Raw genomic sequence first — 13,071 nt, 5'->3', positions numbered from 1 at the left:
TGTACCTTTACACGCCATCCAAGCTCTGTTTGACTCAATGCCCAGGCGTATCAAGGCCGTGATTACGGCCAGAGGTGGTTGTTCTGGGTACTGATTTTTCAGAATCTATGCACCCGAACTGCGTGAAAATGTAATCACATCTCAGTTCTAGTGTCATATATTTTTCCAATGAATACCCGTTTATCATGTGCATTTCTTCTTGGTGTAGCAATTTTAATGCCCAGTAGTGTAGGTTCAGTAAAGGATGACTGAAGCCTTCGCAAATCAGGCGTCCACCATTCCCCTGCACACGTTAAGGAATCGTACGCACGGTAGAAGAGAGGCGACACTGACAAATACGCTACACTGAATTATGCCAGACCACCAAGTCACCCATGTTCAAACTTAGTGTAATAACTGGCCACACTATAGACTACAAGAAACAGAAAAAATTGCGTAATATTTCTCTTTCTGGGATCACGCTATTGAAGAACGAGATTTATTAATAAAGATAGTACTCTGCAGTTGAGTCATGCACGGAACCCTGCATGAGCTGAGAAAAAGCGAAGTGTTCTTGTACGGTGAGATCCTTACCGGTGGCGATAGGGCGGAGAGTGGAGACCGTAGTTCGCAGCCAACCGCAGCCAGCCCCCACCACAGTAGCCGTGCTGACGTCGATAGGAGCGGAGTGACGGAGGGTGTAGCGGCCAACGTACATAGGCCGCCGAATCAAGCTGAGCAGTAGTTATTAGGAAACACCTGAAGTTTGTGACAAGTCTGCTTGCCTAAATATTGTGGAGAGCTTGCGGCTGCAGTCGTGGACTGTGCGGCTGGTCCCGGCGGAGGTTCGAGTCCTCCCTCGGGCATGGGTGTGTGTTTGTTCAAAAAAAAAAAAAATGGTTCAAACGGCTCTGAGCACTATGGGACTTAACTTCTAAGGTCATCAGTCGCCTAGAACTTAGAACTACTTAAACCTAACTAACCTAAGGACATCACACACATCCATGCCCGAGGGACGATTCGAACCTGCGACAGTGTGTGTTTGTCCTTACGATAATTTAGGTTAAGTAGTGTGTAAGCTTATGGACTGATGACCTTAGCAGTTATGTCCCATAAGATTTCACACACATTTGAACTTTTTTTTTTGAAGAGCTTGCGATGTGACCTGGACAAATACATCAAAATTCTACAAGTTAGAAATACATCAGGATATCTTCAAACCGCATATCAAAACATCAGATCACATTCTTACAGTTTTCCATGGATCCATAGTCAAGACATCCTCAGGGACGTAGAAATTGGTATAAAAGAAGAATAAGCAATAAATATTTACAGAAAAGAGATATGCTGATGTTGCTTCCACAGGTCCCAAGTGAAGTGATCCTCACGGATGCGAAATAACTCAAGAATCTAAAACATATTTTTGTTTGGAAGGTAATAATAGGTATGTCCTTAACATGTAAATTGGCATACACTGGGTTGCGTAAGATAATTCTTGGGCAGCAGAGAAAGCGGTTTGCAACACTTGTTTCCATCGATCACATTACTACACTGGAGACGTGCAGAGGGCAAATTTTGTGTAACACGTTATTTGGTATAAGTAACAATATGTACATCAACTAGTTCTACTAATAACTTTCTCAACAGAGTAGCAGGAGTTGGCCATTAACAAATCCGTTAGGCAATTTTAAACCGAGCTTTATTAGCAGCTAAACTTTTACGCCAGCTACCAGTTGTTGAAAGTGGGTGTTCCTAAGTAATGGGCACTTTTATGGGCAAAGGCAAGTCGTTTTTATTCTTTACGCATTTTTTTCTTGTTTCACTATTGATTATGGAAGCGATCTGTTGGTTTGAAAAAAGAGACGTACTAATTATGACAAGTTTCACTAAGGAATAAATATACTGGGAAGCAGTAGTTAATATCCTCAGTTCCCTGACAGGCTTCTGCAAAATGTTCTTGTGTTTTATAACGTGCAGTAATCTGTGGTAAGTACCGTGCTATGCGATGCTATAAAAATTGCTGTAATCACAGTCATTACACAACGCACTACTAACTAATTTGTCAAACTGAGGTGTTTCTTAGAAAACACCGTTATAAACTTTAATTTCAACAGCATACTTATTATCCGTCAGGGTCACGGTTACTGCTTAGTTTTCTTTTAAGGTACAGACATAGTACAGCCCCAGCTAAGCTAACCAGTTTAGGTTTCTCCTACATTGTAATGCATGTCGTCTTTGGATTATCAATTAAAGTAACTGGTAGCAGAAATATAAGTATTTCTCAACAGAAACCGGGGGGCTGTTTCACATATTTCTTAATGTATTAACATAAGTGTCAGAAAACAGAGGAACGTGCATAAAATTATTTTAGGTTTCATCTTAGGCCTAACTGACAGTTTCAGTTAATTTAACAAAATTTTCTCACGTCTATGTGGAAATATACAATAGCGTTACGATCCACATTAAAAAACATACAGACGTGCCATAAAAGTGTAAAAGGATGGAGTGTCCATAAAGTATGGGAACATAGGGAATGCTAACAAATAACAATAAAGCACATTTAAGTCGCTTTAATATTAATAAATAATATTTTCAACATGTTCTCCGTGGTTTTCGATGCATAATTTGATGTGCATTGCAAAATTAAGGTGAAATCGTTGGAACAAGAGTGAACTGCCATATATTTAAACACACTGACTGGTAACGCGTTTTGTCAGGTGGTTTAAATTTATAATCTTCAACGAGTAAATCTTTTCTTTAAGCATACCCCAGAAAAATAAATCTAGGGGGCAAGGCCTGGGACCACTCGACATGACCTCTTCTGTCAATCCAGTGAGGAAAATAGTCGTTCAACCAATATTTAAAAGAAGCACCGAAATGGGCAAGGGTCGCACGTTGCTTGAACCAGTCTGGAAATCCCTAACCCGAACGCTCAGTTTGAGAAATCAATATGTCTCTCAGGACGTTCAGATAAGTCTCGCCAGTTACACGTTCATCAAAGAAGAAAAGTCCTAGCACATGAGCCTTCCACAAACCACACCAAACCATCACCTTTATGCAGCCCTGTCCAGTGTGGACTGTCTTAAGATCAGTATCGCAGATTTGGCTATTCACTTCATTACTGACATAAAACACAGCTTCATCGCTGAACAACACACAGTCTTTAGTAAAACTGATATTTTCATCCAATTTATCTGCAGACCATTCACACATCTCTATGCGTCTATGAGGGTCATCTTCATTTAAGGGACGCAATATCTGTAACTTGTACTCTGAAGTCTCTCCTCTGCCATCGTTTTGTGGATAGCTGACCTCGGAACACCCAACTCCGTGGATGTCCGACGAAGCGATTTCTTTGGGGTAGCACAAACTATGGTCAAGACAGCCTCTTTGGTTTCGTATGAAGTCTTTGGTCAACACACTGCCTATACCTTTCAACTTGGTGATTAATTTCCCTAAAGTAAGTAATACAAACAGGTTGACGATGATGGTGTCAAAGATTAAATTCTTCCACGATTTTGCGATACGACCATGCTTCTCGTCCACTTATGAGTATCAACTCCTTTCGTTCTTCTTTAGACAGAGCCATCATTCAATCTGGAAAAAAATTATTAGATTTATTCGAATTTAGTTCGTTATCATATATTTATTTATTAATATTTATAGAATCCAAAATATTTATTAGAATTTATTAGAATTCCCTTTGTACGAAGAATTTGTGAACAGCCTGTATATATCGTATACTAACTTCCAGTACGACAGCTTCACAGGCCTACTCAATACGACTATCGTATGTTTGATGTGTCAAGTTAATGTCAGCAGAGTAGTCTACTAAAAAGATTTTTGCTCTTATGATTCATGAAATGTTGGGAACACTTAAGAAATGCGCTTATTGACAGTGTGAAGAAAACAGTTTTCCAAAGGAAAAAGAGGAGGCACGCATGTTGGTCTGCAGAAGTAGAATGGTAGACGAAGAATGCGCTTAATCGATCGTCGATTGGTATTCGCAGAAAACTCGAGAAAATGTAAAGAACTTTCAATAAATAAGGGCAAACACTGCCAAAACTATTAGGGATCTCAAGAAAAAATATGAGAAGAAATGCTTAACTCAAATAGAAGAAGACATCCGAAACAACATCACGCGAAATTCTTATTAAGCATTGAAGAAGAACAACTTACGTGGACATGATCCCGCATATCTCAGCTCCAACAACAGAAAAACGATGTGAAATAGTCAGATCTCGGTCATACACGTTGAAGAGCTCCTAAACTGTGAAGCACCATTTGAGATATTGAACTACGGGGTGTTTGGAAATTACCGTTACAAAGTTCTAGGACGTGCCGTTTCTGTTCGACGACGATTTCAATTCATATGTTTAACTCATCCAGTTCTACTTGAGTAACTCAATTAGCCGTGACGCAGCACAGTTTTTAGGTATCAATTCGAAAAGAAACACAATGAAACATTTATTTATCACTTTAGCAAATTTGTTTGTATTTACATTTAAATAATACTCAAAACAAAAAAGAATCCACCATACTTTACGTACAGAACGAAATGTTTAGGTGTTAACACAGACAAATGTGCGTATCTAATATTATGTTACCTGTACTGTGTTACGCGTAATTCAACTCCTCAAGCAGAAGTGGATGACAAACATCTGAACTGAAACCATATTAGAATGGAAACGGTACGTTTCCGAAACTGGTTCCTATTCAAAATATTTTGTACTCACTTCCCTCTACAAGTTCTACAAGTTTGTAATGGAAATTTCCGGAAACCCTGTGTAATGAGATAGAACTAAATCTCTACTCATAGACGACAACTGTAGAAGAGTATATGGAAGAAACAAAATAACGCTACAATCCAGGTTAGACCTCATGAAACTATACAGTATAAGTTTTATAATATACATTGCATCATGTCTTCCACTAAAGTAGTAGCAGTTGCAATCAGTAAGGATATCGTATGCTAAGCAGTGAAGGAAGTGAAAGAAGTCATCTGAAGAAGAATAAAAATGCAAATGAAACAGATACCAGTACTGTGGTTCGCAAACGATGTAGGGGTTCTGGCTACAAGGAAGACAGCTCTGTTGAAAGGAATACAGAGTACATTTAGCACAACATACGACTCACGGGTAACCAATACAAAGATGAAGATGAAGGGTAGATACATTCAGAATAATAGCATCAAAACCTTGAACGACGCTGTAGTGGGAAAAATGAAAGAATAATAACCCGGTAGCAAAATTACACATTATGGCCCAAGAAAGGAAGCCCTCACAAGTAGATTAGCACAGGTGAAATGAGCTTTCTCCAATAAGAACCTCTACTTTTACGAGATACTGAAATGGAAGTAACGAAGACGTTGTTGAAAGTGTACATTACGAATAGAAGAAAATAGTATTCATCCTACCAGTAAATAAAAACGGAGAAAAAGGAATGTCATCTCTTAGCAGCATGTAAGAGATTGTCAAAAATTCTGCTGAACAGAGTTAAGGAAGTTTTAAATAAAATACTGGGAGAATACGTGGGAGATTTTAAACTTAAAAGTAATAACTCTCCACAGATGTTAACCAATCTATTCATAATAGTATAATTTGTTGATTCCAAGAAATCATTTGATTATTTAGAATGAAGAACCTATACATAACATCAGTTGAGAATTCGACGATAAAGCAAAACCAGTAAATCTAATTCGTTCAGCTATAACAAATGCATATCTAAAGTGAAATTTGTGGGTGAAATATAGGACATTCGAAATTTTAACTGGTGTTATAAAAGAGGACTGCTTATTGTCTTTTCTGTTTAACTATATTATAGCAAAATTTGTTGGGATCTGAAATTTCAAGCTAAAAACCGCAAAATTGTGCCAATAATTCTGGGAAGGAAACCAAATAAAATTAAGATTAGCTGACCGAGTTTTGCAGACGATTTTTCTATCCTTTCAGAAAATATGACAGAAGCAGTACCTCAAATAAAGTTTGTGAAAAGAATAGACAATATAACTAGCCCCAGAATTTAATATAAAGAAAAAACGAACTGTGGGTAAAGTAGAGCGAGTTAGTAAATTGGTATGACAATGCAACAAAATGGACTAGAAAAATTACAACAGATGAAAGAAGTAATAAAATAGGAAGAACATATCGACTCAAACTAAATATTTACAGCAAGAAATGTTCAAATGTGTGTGAATTTCTAAGGGACCAAACTGCTGTCATCTGTCCCTAGACTTACACACTACTTATACTAACTTATGCTAAGAACGACACACGCACACACACACACACACACACACACACACACACACACACACATCCATGCCCGAGGGAGGTCTCGAATCTCCGGCGTAAAGGGCCGCGCAGTCAGTGACGTGGCGCCTTCAACCACGGGGCCACTCAGCGCGGCTACAACATGAAATACAAAACTAAAATACTGTACCACAGTTGTAAAGCCAGGATATTAAATGAATTGGAAAACTGAACAAAATGGATATACTTGAAAGATGGGTTATTACACATATAATGTAAGTGTTGTGGGTTGACAGGAGAGCCAACACCGGGATACAAGAGGAAGCCGAAAGGCACGCGTTTTAGCTCACACAGACTGGCGTGAGGTCTGGAACAGGTCAAGGAAATTAGAATTTAGAAAAAACGGACGTAGCTGGTGGAATACTTAACTTTAATCCATAAATGGTGAACGTCGCTCTTGACTGTACATTAATCACAAGATCAATAGCAACTGATAATGGCGCCTTGCTAGGTCGTAGCAAATGACGTAGCTGAAGGCTATGCTAACTATCGTCTCGGCAAATGAGAGCGTATTTTGTCAGTGAACCATCGCTAGCAAAGTCGGTTGTACAACTGGGCGAGTGCTAAGAAGTCTCTCTAGACCTGCTGTGTGGCGGCGCTCGATCTGCAATCACTGATAGTGGCGACACGCGGGTCCGACGTATACTAACGGACCGCGGCCGATTTAAAGGCTACCACCTAGCTAGTGTGGTGTCTGGCGGTGACACCACAGCAAGTAAAACAACATTCAGACAGCTGGATGATGGGATGTAACAAGAAGACGTACACAAAAAATACAAAAAATATGAGAAGTAACGTTAAAGTGAAGGTAAATCATCTCTGGCCACCTCTGACAAAACATATATTCCTACATTTATGGAAAAAGAAATCAAAAGTAGCATGGACCACAAAACAAAAAAATAGGAAGATACAACATCGAAGAATCGGAAAGAACAGAAAGGAAAACGTGAAGAATAAAATAATAAATTTAGATGGCCTACAATGCAGAAGAAATAAGAAATCGGGAAAAACACGAATAGACGACAGGAAAAGACAACATCGGGGGAAGATGAAGGATTCCTGGGAATATAGGAAACAACAAACAAATTGGAGGAACTGAAGTTGTTACGTGATTCTCGTTGGTCAATACAAAAAAAAAAAAAGAAAAAAAAAAGAAGAGATTAAGTACGAAATGAATAAATGCTAAGAACAACAGACATAAAAGGAAATCTGTAGAATGCCCTTACCAGAATAAGGAACTGATCAGTGAGGCATCTGCATGCTATGGCATCAAGGAACGACAAAATCAGCTATAGAAGGTGTAACAGAGCAGAAAAGTGGTCGGGGAGATAAAACATTAGAACATGCAAAACAGATCATGTATGACTTTGGGTGTCGTATTTACGTATATATGCAAATATTGCCCTCAGGATGGAGGGCAGCACAAAACCAGAAAGACTGATCATTTAAAAAGTGGTGTACTAAGTCGAAATGCTGTGGTAGTACTATCGTAGACTAATTAGGACGGCGAAACGTATTGCCGTTTGTCATTATAAGCATACCACAGTGCCCTCATAGAAGCTCATCTGGTATGTATATGTAATTTTCTTACCTATTTTAATTCGGCAACCTGAAGACCACGCTAATTTGTATTAGCTTCGCTTCTTCTGGTCTTTCATTCTCAGACTTAGCTACCTTCTCCGCTCTTGTGCCCTTGATGATTCCGTTCTGGGTCTAATTCGGCCCAATAAATTTAAGATAGCCTAAATTTTTCATCTTAAAGTCTCCCTATTGCAATTCTTTATTTCCTGTGTTCTCAGTTTCTCCAGATCCCTTTATGCTTGGTACTTTGATTTTCTTGTTTAGAAGAAACTATACTATCTCACAAGTTAACCTTCTGAGATCCATTCTAAGTGTTGTGACTTGGCAAGACAGCCAAGCCACTAGGAGATAGCCGAAAGGCACGCGTTTAAGCTCACGCAGGCTGGCGTGAGGTCTGGAACAGTTAAGGGAATTTATAGTAGCAAAGAATGTAAGTAACTACTGGAATAATTAACTTTAATTCATAACTGGTGAACATCGGTCTGACGGTACATGCATCACAAGATAAATAGCAAATGATAATGGCGCCTTGCTAGGTCGTAGCAAATGACGTAGCTGAAGGCTATGCTAACTATCGTCTCGGCAAATGAGAGCGTAATTTGTCAGAGAACCAACGCTAGCAAAGTCGGCTGTACAACTGGGGCGAGTGCTAGGAAGTCTCTCTAGACCTGCCGTGTGGCGGCGCTCGATCTGCAATCACTGATAGTGGCGACACGCGGGTCCGACGTATACTAACGGACCGCGGCCGATTTAAAGGCTACCACCTAGCAAGTGTGGTGTCTGGCGGTGACACCACACTAAGGATGGGTCCTGTTGTATTCATCAAATGCCCTTGACGTGAAATATGTGGATGTATGCTGTTACGACCTGTCTTGCTCGTAATTAGCAACTATACAGTGTCGTCACAGGCCAAACAGGGATAGGCGACAGTTTGGGGAAGTAGATGGCAATACAGATTAGCAACAGTTTATAATGATTTAGTAACTTACTGGAATACGAAGACAGTGCAGGGAAGTAAAGTACCATGTTCACTAGCACGGATGTGTCTTTGAAACTGCTATACTCCTAGGTCCTTAGAAAGGCAGCTAACGTAACGTACGACGTCCAATTTGGCTCTTGTTGGTTGCGATTGTAGATAAGTCCTGAAAACACTCACTGAGGCCTGTACAGAGGTACTGACTAACTAACTGATGAGTGTCTGCTTATATCAAGTTTGGCGAATGAATGGTCACGTGGCAATTATTTCTGTGATGTAAGACGGATGAGTAACATAGTCCTCGTTGAGTGTGCCCTTTTAGGAGCTTAAGAGGAACCAAGTTGCGCCTGAGCCATAGACAGCTCCACATTCTTAAATGTAAGCTGTGTCCCGTATCTTGTGGAGGACACTAGTGTGATGGAGTCCGAGAATCTCGCTATTTGAATATTCTGTTCTTGTTTCACTCGTCATCCATATAATATCCTCTCGAGAATCATTCATTCTGCAAGTTCTTGCCTATTAAGTAACTCTGTGCTTATGAGTTTTAGACTTTCCACTGCGTATAACGTTTCAAGACGGATCGTTATCTAGTGATGTGTCAATTTTGTATTGATCGAAAGATTCTGCTTGTAATAGATGATCGTAGTAAGTTTGTACGCTAAATTCGTTTTGTTCATTCGTGCTCTCTTTGCATCTTTTTCTGTCAGCGCCGTTCCTAGCCATTCTGCTAGACATTTAAATCGATCCGAATTCTGAATTTCCCGCTCTCCATTTCATCCTGCTAGGAGCAATCCTGTTATGCGTCATGTACTGTGTCTTCTCTGTATAGATCTGTAGACCAGTTTTACCTCTTGTCTTTGCAGTTGAATGGTTTAATTCGATGTCTTTTCTAATGATTCCGACAGTATCACAATATTGTCTGCAAATGTCAAACAATTTACCCATTTCCCCTTTTCTCCCATCTCGGTCGTTTCGTGTCGTCGTTCCATGATCATCATATCAAGCAGACTTTTATAGAGCGAAGTAGTGAGTCGGTTTCCCTGCCTGACTCCGGTTTTGTTCTTGAAGGACTCTCAAAGCTTTCCTCTGCTTGATCTCCTTGGTTATCGTGTTGCTGCAGGCCGACTACCTAATCAGTTCACTGTATTTTCTATCCAAACTCATTTCCTCCAAAATTTGGAACAGTGTTCTTCTATTTACTGTGTCGTAGGCGTTCGTGAAAGCTATTAATATCAGCACGAAACTCTCACTTCCTTATTTTTGATACGCAGTTGCCAGTTTCATACTCAAAATTATTCGGTGCATATCTGTCCTCTCTGAAGCCTCCTAGGTACTCGCCAATATGTGGATTTAGTTGCTTCTCCGCTGTGTTCAACAAAGCTTACGAGAATATCCTTAAATCAAATTGGAAATGGGTGGTAAGCTCCTGTAGGACTAAACTGCTGAGATCATCGGTCCCTAGGCTTACACACTACTTAATCTAACTTAAACTAACTTACGCTAAGGACAACACACTCACCCATGCCCGAGGGAGGACCCGAACCTCCGACAGGGAGAGCCGTGCTAACCGTGGCAAGACACCTAAGACCTCGCGGCTACCCCGCGCGGCCATCTTTAGATCATTAGAATCGTCATTTTTTCTCTGTAGTCCCCAGCCTCTGACTTACGAGTATGTGACATTTTGTGTATAGGATACTCAAAAATATGTGGATTTAGTTGCTTCTCCACTGTGTTCAACAATGCTTTCGAAACATCTTCAGATTATTAGTATTGTCAATTATATCCTCTGCAAGGATTTCGGGGCTAAGTTGAGTCCCTTCCGCAACGAAGGCAGCCGAAGTATTACGTGTTTCAAGAGATCCCACGTCGACGATTTATATCGCATGCAGGGAAAGCCGAAAACATCATCCACTGAGTCACAACACAAACGAAAATGTCTGTTAAGTGATACTGACAGGCGGCCATTGAAGAGGAATGTGACGAAAAATAAGAGGATGACAGCTGCAAAAAGCACTCCCGCACCCTCTCAGAATCAAAACAACACGAAGGGGCTCCATAAGATGATTCCCTTGAAAACCATACAGGACCTGTACCTATCCATTACAGGGCGAGCTGGAGTACCAAAACCACTCGTCAGTAACGCAAATGCACTTAACAGCAAGACGTGGTGGCGAAGCCATAAAACCTGGATTGTGGGGCAATGGATGAATGTTATTTCGTCAGGCGAGTCCTCTTTCAAATTGTTTTCGGCTTCTGACCAAGTGTGCGCCCAAGGGTGAAACATTGCGGGGTTTCGGTGGAGATTTGGGCAGCCATACTGTGGTATTCCACGAAACTATGGTCACTCTGCAAGGATTTTGTGACCATTCTGGCTGATTAGGTCCATCCCACTGTACAATGTTTGCTCCCTTTTCGTGACGCTGTGTTCCAAGACGACATGGCCCCTGTTGATACAGCTCGCATCACCCAGGACTGGTTTTGTGGCCACCAGATCTCAGCACTACTTAGCCTTTGGGTCTACTTTGGAAATAAGGGTGAGTGAACGTGGGTGTAGATCCAGCATCGTTAACTAAAAAAAATGTTCAAATGTGTGTGAAATCTTATGGGACTTAACTGCTAAGGTCATCAGTCCCTAAGCTTACACACTACTTAACCTAAATTATCCTAAGGACAAACACACACACCCATGCCCGAGGGAGGACTCGATCCTCCGCCGGGACCAGCCGCACAGTCCATGACTGCAGCGCCCCAGACTGCTCGGCTAATCCCACGCGGCGATTAACTAAATTAACTGTAATTAGTATTTATTTTTGTCAGAAATAAATACGATTCATGATAATTACCATTAAAAGTAAAGGAAAGAAAAATTTATGAAGCCACACTACTGTTGACCAACATTTTCCAACTTAAGTTGCACACGGAGTCGCAACCAGAACGTGATGTGTAAGATTCAGGGCTTATTTGTTTAGCACCTTGTAAACTATGTTTGCGGTGGTATATTTGTACCAGACTGATCACGCAATACTCTGTGGTACTGTAACAGCACTGTAACTGTCGTTCTTGAGGTCTGAGGTCGAGAGTCCCATGTGCTACCAGTCTTCCTGTGAAGGATGTCATTTCTGGCTTGCACATTCAATGCTTCTTTATGTCAGAGTACTATCCATAGATGGATTAGCTGATCAACATCTGAATCAATATTGAAGGTCTTATACCTGTGAAGCCAAAATTACTGAGTTAGATGCATCATGAAGAGAACTGTGATATAAAATGCGTTCAAAACGTATCTCGAAACAACGCCAGGTACCGTGCTTCATGAAAAGAAGACACAACACATAAGTTATTGTAAGTTTAAGTAGTACAATTCTTAATGGGCAGGATGTTTTTTGGTTAGGATTAATTAGTCCACGTTTTATATAAACGAGCTGGACAAAGTATGGAAACAAAAAACACAGCACATTACCATTCCTAATACGCTATAGAATGGATAGATACAGGTCGCGTATTGTTGTCTAGGGATTCTTATATCATTCTTTCTCCAAATAGTGGAGTTAGTTCCACGTCGCCACATATATATCCCCAGCAAATTAAAAACTTGCATGCCACTCGCGTAAAGGGAAAATATTCATTGCGTTTTACGGTTTATACATAAAGTTTATGTCGCTGCTTCCACTCAGTTTTACTACACTTCTGTACTGCCCGTTCGACATGTTCCTTTCCACGCATAAGACATTTTAACATTTTATATGTAACTTTTGTAACTTTGTATTAATGTTTCTTTTTTATTCTTAATTTTAAATGTAGATTACTAATTCAAATTGCGAACGGCTGGTCTACTGGTCCCGTGTTTTCTTCCCGTCAACAGACGGCAGTACTTTTACCAGTTTGCTTCCTCTATGCTCTGCGCTCGTTGGTAGCACAACGCGTATTGTACACGTCCACGCCGGTGCTGGGGGTCACGGCACCAGGTGTCAGTGTTCTGGTATTCTTTGCATGTATCTTTATCCAGGCAGTTGTCCGTTGTACTGTCTGGTGTCACTTTGGCATTGACGTAGGTTTCACAGGACCTAGCCCGACCGGCGGTTTTTAAGTTTTTATAGATTTTTTTGTTTTTATGAGTATCGTTGCGTGTAAAAATTATCTCCCGTCTCTTGCTTTCTTCAGTACGACACCTGAAGATGGGTATAGAAGAGTCCGAAACCAGTCGCGTGTTAAATAAAAGAACCT

Source organism: Schistocerca serialis, chromosome 1 (assembly GCF_023864345.2).
Source record: "Schistocerca serialis cubense isolate TAMUIC-IGC-003099 chromosome 1, iqSchSeri2.2, whole genome shotgun sequence".
Taxonomy (NCBI): Eukaryota; Metazoa; Arthropoda; class Insecta; order Orthoptera; family Acrididae; genus Schistocerca; species Schistocerca serialis.
This window is presented reverse-complemented; position numbering follows the sequence as displayed.